Source organism: Tetrao urogallus, assembly GCF_951394365.1.
Source record: "Tetrao urogallus genome assembly, chromosome: 7".
Taxonomy (NCBI): Eukaryota; Metazoa; Chordata; class Aves; order Galliformes; family Phasianidae; genus Tetrao; species Tetrao urogallus.
Genome location: NC_136820.1, coordinates 17,712,359 through 17,723,214, shown reverse-complemented (window position 1 = coordinate 17,723,214; position 10,856 = coordinate 17,712,359).

Sequence of the window (10,856 nt, the reverse complement as noted above, 5' to 3'; positions counted from 1 at the left end):
GATGGGCAGATTTTACCTTAGAATTTCCATTGCTATTGTGATTATGGAAAATAACAGAGTTCATCTCTGGTTACTGTTACAGGCATATTTCTAGGAAGCTGAGATTAACCTCTGTCTATAACGAAGACAGCTTGGATAAGATCTCTTCAGAAATGGGGGAAAATACAGAGTTTGCTTTCACTGAGAAGTAACATCTTGAACTCAAATACATTATATATGATGTAACCATAATCATTTGTAATCACTGATGTTGTTTCTGAATTTTCTGGTTTGTTTTGGATTGTTGGCTGATCCAAATCATAACTGTGCTACAGAAGGAAGAGAGATTCAGAACTTTATCCTTCTCAGATATTTTTGCAGTGACTTTCAGACTAAGAAAACTCAGCACTGGAGCTTACTGCATCTCATAAATACAGTCTCACTTTGAAGTCCAGACTGTAAGCCCAAGTGAAATGCTTTTTTTTCCCTTGAATATCAAAGGTAATCCTATATCTAGGAATACTGCTACTTGCTTCCCTTTGAAGCAAACGCCACAGTAATGATTTATTCCAAAGAAGCAGCAAACAGCTAGGCCAGCTAAGACTTCTGACATCACAAACAAAATCCAATGGAGAATTAACTCTCTGAACCTCGGGTTAAGTGTACAACCTTAAAAGTGTGCATTCCTATGAGGTGAAAAGAAAAGCTTGACTTTTGGATTTACAGACTTACGACATTGGAAGGGAATGATGATCAAAATTTTATTCAAGGCCCTGAGTAGAAGTGACAAAAAGAACAGTTATCTCCTAAAATGTCTATTGTATTTGTAAGGAACGAGCATTAATAGATATATGAGGAAAGAAAGGAAAACAATTTATTCAGAGAAGAGAGCTTAGTTCTTTTAGCTATGTTGGCTGGCCAACATAATGACAAAACTCTTTATTGTTAGCTTAAATGCAAAACATACAGAACACCAAATTAAATTGAATGGGATTTTCAGCCATAACTTTTGGAATTTCCACAGAGTGAAAATGTTATTCGTTATTCTGCAATGACCTGTACACAATTTCTGTGGAGAGAACCATCTCTCACAGGTTCACACTCTGAAGGGAGTCAGAGCTAAGTTGCCTAAGACACTGTGGTTATCTATATTTGAGGTTGGATTAGTTATACATAAAATAGGCAGGTGATGGGTAATATAATGGGTAAATGATGCTGTGGTACCTGTATCTCTAGAAGTCAGAAAGCAAGGCACAAATCTAAGATCTGCTAAGGCTGGGGCAAAAGAGAAGTTACGTATGAAGGACAGAGAAATTTCATGGTGAATGGTGTCCAGGAAATGAGATAGGAAATGGAGATTATGTTCTTGCCCAGGAATATGAGAACACCACCATTTTCTGGCAGCAAAAAGGAACCAGAGTATACAGCAGAAACTGGATGGGCTTCAAGAGTTTGAACAAATAGCAGGAGGCCTAATAGGAGAAGATTGCAGGGTATTCAGCATATACAGAAATCTTTCTGAGGAATAGCAGACAGACAGAAATTCTAAGGGTTATTGGTGGGAGTCAAAGATGCAGGTAAACAGTTAAGGTAATTTTGTTAATGGGTGGGGGTAGGGATGGTTGGAAAATACAGAAGTTGTCATATACAGTAACAGTAGTAGAGAAGATCCTAGATGTCAAAAGAATAAAGAAAAACAAAAATACTGGAAAATTAAAGGTGCAAATTGTGGTGACTGGAGGGAGGGAGAGCATGGATGCTGGAAAGCATAGGAGATTTTTAAAAATAAGTGAAGGAATGGGAAAGGCAGATAAGGACAGTAGGAGGAAGGATAAGGAGAAATTTGACAATGATCTGGAAGTGTGAATCTACTGAAAAAATATTATTAAATACAATAAATAAATTGCATATTTTATCAGACCCAGACTTTTTGTAAGGCAAGAGTAAACAGCATTTGAATTCTCTGCATAATCTATCTTGAAGCAATAGTCAATAACTTAACTGTTTAAACAACTTTCCCAACCTATTAAGTCAAATCCCAGTCTGTCGATTTGGTAATACAGTACCTTGTTAGTTATAACATCTGTGGAGATAGGCTCTGCTCCAGTAAAATGCACTGCTGCTCTTTTTGGCCTGTGGTGAATCTTAAAGTTATGCTACAAATTATTGCTGTATTTTAAAATCATGTAATAAAAGGAGAAGAAAATGAACAATGCCTCTCAACTGATGGCTCTCATAGGGGAGGAAATGGCTCCTAAGTTCAGCACTATGAATTATTTCAGCTCACTGGAGAAGAAAAAAGTATAGAGAAAGAGCACTAAAACTAAAAATCGAAGAACAGGCATCTTTGTTAGGCATAACCCAACTACAGTATATAGGCTTGATGCATGGGGGTTGTGTTGGGTTCTCTTGCCCATCATGCCTGTTGTCGGGCTGGACAGGCCTACTTTATTGTTCTACCACCTGACGTGTTCTACCAATATATTTAGAGAAAGGCAACATGGAAGATAAGAAGGCAGTAAAGAGAAACAGGATACAAGACAAAAGAAGAGGATGAAAAACTAATTGATGATAGCACTTACTTGCTAAAAATTACAGTTCATTTACAGGTTTGAAATAACTTCTCAAATAAACTGCCAAAATCTTTCATTATTCCCACTACAGATGGGAAAGCTATACAGAATATTTCATTCTGTAATAAATTACTGAGCTATAATTTGTCAGAGACATCCTCCAGCATCAGGATGTTTAGTGATGTTGCCGCCTCACAACTATTTTGCATGTCTGAATATATTTGAGGCTTTTACTTAGGGGAAGATTCACCCTGACTTTGCCAGTGGTGTAGTCATTTCCTGCTTGCAGAAGTGTTCTCTAGCTCAACAAAAAAGAAAGGATTACCATGGTTTCTATCTCAGTCTTATTCAAATCCAAACTTGCTGGTGACACAATAATTGTCTGGAATTACAGACAAATAAAATAACTTTACCACACTACAAGATATTACGCATAGGGTAGATTTGAATAGCTCAATACTTTCTTGATCTTTTCCAGTGGCATCTCCAGCCATATTTTTGTTGGCTTGCCTACATATTGATTACATCTATTGAAAATTAAAGCATTGTTAACATATTTTCTTTAACTGAATATATTTGTTCTTGGCATCTGCCTGAATACTGGCTGGGACTGTTTCCTGGTTGGCTTCAGAGCACAAATTGCTTTGGAAGGCCTGGGATAGACTTCTTATGACTGTTTTGTCCTCAAAAGGCCTCACAAAGAAAGAATTTACACTCAGTGCCTACCCCTCCTAACACTGCCTCTCTGCCTTTACCAGCGCAATAATAGAAGTTCAGAAGTTCACTAGCAAAATCCTGGTTCTTATTGCTCACTGAAAAATCTTTTACACGTACATTACTGTAATTCCATATCATCAGGGTGCATAATGGAAAACGTTTGCACGTTTTAAATAAAATTCCAGCTAATCCTAATTTAATTAAAAAAAAAAAAATGATGGTGATATCTGCAGCATTCTGCATCATATTCTTGTAGGATTTCTCAGGCTTCTCCAAGTCATCATTGCTTGAAACAGGTAGCTGGTATTTTTCTTTGAAATACAGCTGTCTGCAGTTAATGGTATTAGCTGACTGTGGTTGCTAAGATTCTCAGCTTCTTGACACTATAATCCCAAAAATGTGCATCTTGAAATTTCTATGATGCAGTAATCAAATAGAAAAGACCTTGGTAGGCTATTTTTAAAAAGGCTTGGGTCATACTACTGCAGTTTTGGCTTCTGCTTGTGAAGTTGATTGTGAGAATAATAACCTGCTGGAGGAAGAGAAAGATCTGCTATGTGTCTTTCTATAGGTCATATCAGATTTCTCTAACAGGAAAATGCAAACTGTGAGCTTGTTCCCCTCATGTGGAGACTGCCCCTTCCTGTTGCCTTCTGCTAAGTCTTGCTATTTCTCCTCTCATAGAAAATTATCCTTTTCTTGAACACTGGGGTTATCCCCAAGCCTGGATTCCTTATCTGAGCCCATGCTGTGTGGCTCTTTTTATACACTGTATTCCTATTTCTTTCTGCACAGGGGCAGTGCAGGGTGCAAGGTTCCCAAACAGATGTGATATGTGGAACAAGCCAATTTAACCTCTCTGTGCAGCTGTGGGAGCTGAACCATGCCCTGAGTCAGCAATCCTGGCCCAGCTGTCCTTGTGGTGATATGGCTGTGACCATGCCTGAGATGCAGAGCCAGAGCTCCTGCAGGCAGTGGGCCCATGCTGGCAAGGGTGACAGGGGTCTGCTTTTTCAAGAGCACTGATAAAGTGCTGTCATCCTTTAATGGAAGCTATTTATCCTAAAAGTGGGGTGGGGAGAAGGGAGGAAGAGCACAGTACTTAAGCAGAAAGAAAGAGGTTGGTATTTTTACCTCCCTTCACCTCATGATTTTCTGTCTCAAAGTGCAATGCTCTGCGGCCCTCCTGCTGCTGCAGTCCTCCTGAGACTGCTTGCCATCTCCCTGCTGGTTGCTTCTGCGGCAGTGGCTTCTCCACACATCACCAGCAGCACACAGCTGGGAAGCAGCCTCTGGGGAAGCCAGGAGGCCCCGCAGGGCATTCATTGGCAGTGATCATCCCTGAGAGCTCTGTCAGCCTCCTGCTGACATTGTCCTCAGCCCCATACCGATGCTGCAGAGCAGCTGGGGAGGAAAATTCCAACAGGAGCTTGCAGTGCTATTGCTCTTTAGCCCACCTAGGCAGCCCTGCCCAGTGTGCCTAAATAAGTCACTACTAGGGTCCTCATATTTTCCCTGATACAGTAAAAATCTTGATTATAACCAGCAGTAGTAATATTGCTGATCAATTGGTGTGACTGCAGTGTTCAAACCAACTCATGTGTTCATCCACTAGGAAAAGACATTAATCTACAAGGATGGCATTGAATGCTTGTAAGCTCTCTCTGTGCCACAGCCTCCACAGAAATGCCTTGTTTCTCTTTCTGCCCTGTGTTCAGGGCTGGGGGAAGGAGAGAATGGTACCTGAAGTTTTTCCCTTGGACATGAAAAAGGAGTGGAGAATCTGTGGAAGAGGAGGAGGAGCAGAAATGGACAGTGAGCAAGATAGGATGCTGAAGGATGATAAAGCTGATTGTTACCTAATATGTTACAGATGTTAAAGCCAGGAGAGTCTGATGGGCTCTAGGAGAAAGACTTACATGTATAGAGCAATCGCCATAAGAAAGAGCTTGAGTCCAAGAAGAAAGACTTACATGTATGGTTGGAGCAGTCACCATAAGAGAGAGTTCAAGTCCAAGACAAAATGTGCCGGTGTGAATTGTAGGGCACAGTAATTAACATCAGGCCAAAAGGCCCAGAATAGTTTTTATGGGACTGAGGAAATAGGGGATTGAATATCACACAATTAATTAACACTGAGACTGTGGGCATGCAGGAACCTCCAGTTCAGAGGATGGGAGATCCAGACCTTGCCATTTGGAGTTTAGGGAAAATGCTAACCTTTTGTAGACCAAACAGAAGTCTGTGCAAGTGCATGTAATTTATGGGGGTTGGGGAATGTTTGTTACTGTTGCAAAATGTTGCCTGTTTTGAAATTCGAATGGCATTTTGCATGGCTGGGCCAAGTTCACTTTCAGTTACAGTTGTATACTCTCACAAGTTCATCAGAGCTGCTAGGACAAGAGAGCAAAATGTAAGAAACTGATGTTTTGATTTTTGGAATCATGTTGAATTGCAGTCATTGGCAGCATGCTAAAAACATCTACACTGCAGGCATTGAACCAGTGTTTTTGGTTACAGCTACAGAAAACTTGTGAAAAATCCTAATATCTGGCTGTGAAATTGCTTACACCCATTTCACACTGATGTAGAGCTGATGATGCCAGGAAAATTACTGCAGAATTATACTGATGAGGGGGAACTGTTCTGTACAGAATTTTCTCATTCAACATCAACTGGGAAGAGAGTTTAGACTCTGTTTAAAAACCTTAATAATCAGATAGATATTCAAATACCTACCACATAAATGTAAATGGAAAGAAGAGACATTTACAGTTGGAAAGAGGAGCATCTATGCTTCCTGCCGTCAAAATCAGCTATGCTCACTGTCTCTAGGACCTGGTGCAACACAATTCTCAAACTCTGCTGCAGAAGCAGGAAGCAGCGGTGGTGCTGAGCTGGGAAATGGCAGCAGCACTCCTAGGCCTGCTGGTGCTTCTCTCTGGAGCATTAGCAGGTTGGATCTGGCTGTGACCTGTCTCCTAGGGCACCATATGGTTTGCTAAACTTTTTTGCAACTATAGGATGGCACACATCCAGGCAGCTTTCATTCCCTGCCAGAATTTTAAAGAAATGTTAACAATGTTTACACTTTTCAGTTTTGACAGCCTCTAAAAATTACCTATTTAAACCTTCTCTCCCTCTCTGACAACACAAGATTCTGCAGCCCTTTCAGTACAGCAGCACTTACACTGTTCTTCTCACAGGACTCAGGACAGAGGAATCCCACCCACAGGATCACTGTCCCGCTGCTCATCAGTATGGCCTTTGTCCATCCTGCAGCCCTTTGAGCTTGGCCTGTGTGAGTGCCTATCTACCTTCAATGGAGGGATGGTAACACCTCCATACTCAACAAAGTCAGTGCCTCAATTCTATTTGGAGGAGTGGCAGCTTGTACAGCAGAGAGACTGGGATTTTGGTTGCTGAAGTAGTTTATGTGTTGTTTAGCCTTCCATTTTTTTAAAAGGAGGTGATGGTTTTTAGTAGATTCATCAATTATATTGATAAGCAAGAGCAGCAGCTCACTGTAAAGTGTTAAGTCTTGAGAGTCAACTCTATCTAAGGATGAGAAATGGTTCTTCATGAATAGACTGGGTGATTTCCTCTCGTTCCATTTTTAGCTGAATGAACATGTCTCTGCTGTCAGAACGATGAACCCTGGATTTATACAGTGTGGGGCAGACTAATGAATGCCATGGGAAGTACCACCCTCATAAAGTCCAAAAAAGGAAAATAATGAGACTTCTAGGACATGCTATTAATGGAATATGGTGGCACACCAGGAGTTGTTTCAAATGAAATGTAAAACCGATATTTTTTTGCAAGGTGAAGGACGCAGACTACAGCCAGAATGTTTTGCTTCCAAATAGACGTCTGGCAAATATCGACCTACAATTGTGTTTAGCGTGGAATGGAAAGTATGGGCTGTGACATGAGCAGTCAATAGTTTTTTAGACCATCGATCCTTACAGTGGCTATTGATTGTTTTTTAGGCTATAGCACAATCTATTCTTTCATTTAGCTTAGCTTAAACTAATTGAATGGTAAGTTGTGAGTCTGTACATGTGAAAAGGACTCAATACGCATTGGTAATATATAATAAAATGAATATTCATTTATAAGTGCTTGTTTCTCCCTTAACATTCAGTGGCACCACTCAGAGATGACTTTGGTAGAACAAAAAGTGGAAGTTTACTTCAGGGAAGTCCAGGTGTTACCATTCACCCTCTGCTGCCTGACTTGAACTTTTTCCCTCTCAAAATTTGACTTCTATGAAAATGCCCAACTCTTGGAATGAACACACAGGGATCTAGCTGATTCTTTAGCACATCCTCTTTCTGTTCACTGTCATCCCACCTGATTTGTTTGCCTTTTTTTTTTTTTTTTTTTTTTTTTTTTTTTTTTTTTTTTTTTTTTTTTTTTTTTCCTGCAGAGAAAATCTGCTGTTGCCTTCTACTTGGGGACTTTACATAAGGTTCAGGAAATACTCTTGAATGTACTGGATTTTAGAAACTGTAGAATAAGCTAAAGGTATTTTCTGTCCAGTTAGAAGAAGCTGTACGTGTACAACAAATGTCCATTAACTACTACTAAGCTAGGTCATGCCTCGAGGTGCTAGTTCTTGTGATTGTTATTTATATTTCAGGGCAGACTGGAGTCTTTCTTTTGATCAAGACATAATATGTCCACTACAAGCAACAGCCAGCTAATACTTCAGCCATTCTGCAAATAAGTTAATCCAGGGTTTGGATTTGGTCCCTCCTTTTAGAGCTAGAAGCAGAACTGAGGTGTTTATAGTACAGCATCAGTGCTCATTTATGCTGACCTTTGGAGTAACACAGTGTCAAACATATGTATTGACATTTATCTTACCTAGACAAGTTGAGAATGCACCATTATGCCTTCTTCTTTCCTAGGTCCAAGAAAGTGAGCCACAAATCTTAATGCTGTCTACATACCAATTGTGCATCAATAGCACTGGGGAATGAAACAGTTTTTTTTCAAGTTGTCGTGTATATCTTGATGCGCTGCCTTTGTGCAATTCAATTCAATACAATTCAAATAATTCTGGGAACAGATTTTTATCAAAGTTGAAAGCATTAATCATTTAAAAACCTAAAACAAGAAAGAAAGGTATAAGACAAGCGTAACAAAAACGGAAGTGTTCCTTATAATTTTAAATTGAAATCTCTTGAACCATGATGCAACTTAACCAATCGAAAAATGTTTACTACTGAGTATTCTGAGATTTCAAAGCTCACCTCTGATGTTGCTTTCAGGTAAATTTAACATACCTGCAAGGACAATTTACTGTCCTTCTTTGGAGATTGAGCTGCATAACTTTTAGTTACTAAGAAAATAAGAATTCACTACATATCGTGTTTTGGTGGGACTAGGTGGAACATTTGTTTATAATTAAAGATATCTCCTTTCTTTGGGAAGTGAAAAAACTGCACAGCAATTTCTTATCTTCGTGCTACTTTGAGGTGAATTTGATCTACAGTGTGAAATGTGAAGCTGAATCACAGCTTCACAAAAGACCCAGTCACTCGGGTCAGGGTCTAGAATCAGCTTTTTCTTGAACAGCACCTGGTTCCATATGAAGGGCTGAGGCTTGTCCCTTCCTTCCTGTGGTCATTTGGGCTCAGTGATGACGTGGTTTGATTGAGTCTGGGCCCATCTTTAATGGCTGCTCTCAATAGTGGTGAATCTTGGGCACAGTGCTGAACTTTCCTGACTGTTTTATTGACATCAGAACAGCAAATAAAATAAGACTAAAAGAGGACTTCATCATACAGGCAGCATTTTAGTTTTCAAAGCACACAAAAAATATTTTAACTCCTTAGCTGCTGCTTTACTTTTGCCTTGATTTTAAGAAAAAGGGTTATGTGAGTACTAATAGAACCTAAAAGGCTGTTAATTGAAATAAAAACTGAAGCAGCTTTTTTATTTTCTGCAGCGTGGTCTATTTTAGCCTTAAAGTTTACTTAGGATGGGAGCTCCTCCATTAAACAAAGGTTATTATCATTCTCTGAATTTCTCTGACAAAAGAAATTGGCCTTGTAAACATTTAAATGTTTAAATGTCTTCTGGACAGTAGCTGCTCATCACACAAGACAGTATTTCAGAACATCTTTATTTTCTCTGAGAAACTGTGAAACTACAGTAGAATGCCAGTTATTGCTGGATGAGCATGCAGAGCAATATTGTTCTGTTGCCTGGTAACCGGTGAGAGGGAGGCACTTTAGAAACAGAAAGAGATAGAAAGAGAAAGAGAGCCTCGCTGCACACACTTGAGCAGAGGACTTAGCAAAACAGTGCTTCTTCCAGGTGGGTTTGAAGAGGACTCTGGATTCAGGTTCTCAGAGTTTCCATCAAAGAAAAAAGAAAAACGAACAACCCAAAAAAGGTTATTTTCTTGTGTTAGTATTCCATGAGTAAGCTCATTTTCAAGCCGTGTTTAAAATTAGCACCCTTTGGCAGCAGGAATGTTCCTTTTTCTTACTGCATGTTCTCGAATACTTTCAGAAGGTGTGTTCCTCTCAGAGTAGTGTGCTAGCAGGGCTGTAGCAAAACAAACAGAAATGTTCTGAACTGATGTTCTCAACGAGTCCTGGTGGTCACAAATGTCTTATCAACGCCAGAATGCTCCGGCAGTTCTTGGATTACCAAAGTGCTATGCACCATAATAAAAACAATTAAACAGCAGATTAGCCGAGTCAAACAAGCATGAAAGAAAATGAAAGATATTTTAGCTGGATCTCACTGCGGCCATAGCTTCCTGTTTTATACGCAACAGAAAGTCCGCAGCAGATGAAGGCAGATTAGATGAGTTTTCAGGAGGCAGAGTAACCTTTGGCCAGGCTCAGACAGGCCGCTCACAAGGGTTTCAGCGGCTTGGTTAACGAACTTTTCTGTGACGCCTCCCTGACTTCCTGCTCCTGACCACGGCGGGCTCGGTGAGCACAGCAGCAGGAAGCTCTGACCTCCTGGAGGCAGCTCGCTGCTGCCAGAGTCACGGCCCTGCTGTAGGAGTTACAAGGTTCGTAGAGCCTGAGCGTGTTCTGAGATAGTCGTTGAATTTCCAGGTGTTGTTGACTGATTGAACTCAGAATCTTTGCTGGGTTTACCTGTGGGGAAATGTGTTACTTCGTGGAATGCTGGTGTGCTGTGGGGAGGGCGTTAAGCATCTTCAAATGTTGGTCATTTCAGTGATCGTTGTGTATTGGAATAGCTGGTCAGAGATGTTCTCCCTTGCAATTATTTGCTGTGGCATTCCGCTGTTGGCAGGGAGTTGACGTGTGGCATGAGGAGTGCATGAAGGGGATGGCAGCCCCGAGTAGTGCGTTCACTTTCTGCTTTTCCAGGACTTGAATATCATAAAAATGTAAGTAAATAAATTCTGGAAAATTCTTAATTGGGATCTTGCTAGTTAATATTTCCTGTTATGTATAAGAATGTATATAATAGATGAAACATAAATATCAGGACCAAAAAAAGACTTTTGCTCCAAAACCTTGGAATTGTTTGTTCAAGTCATTAACAGAAGTGATTTGACGGAAGTCTGAAGGAAGCTGAAAGTGCAGC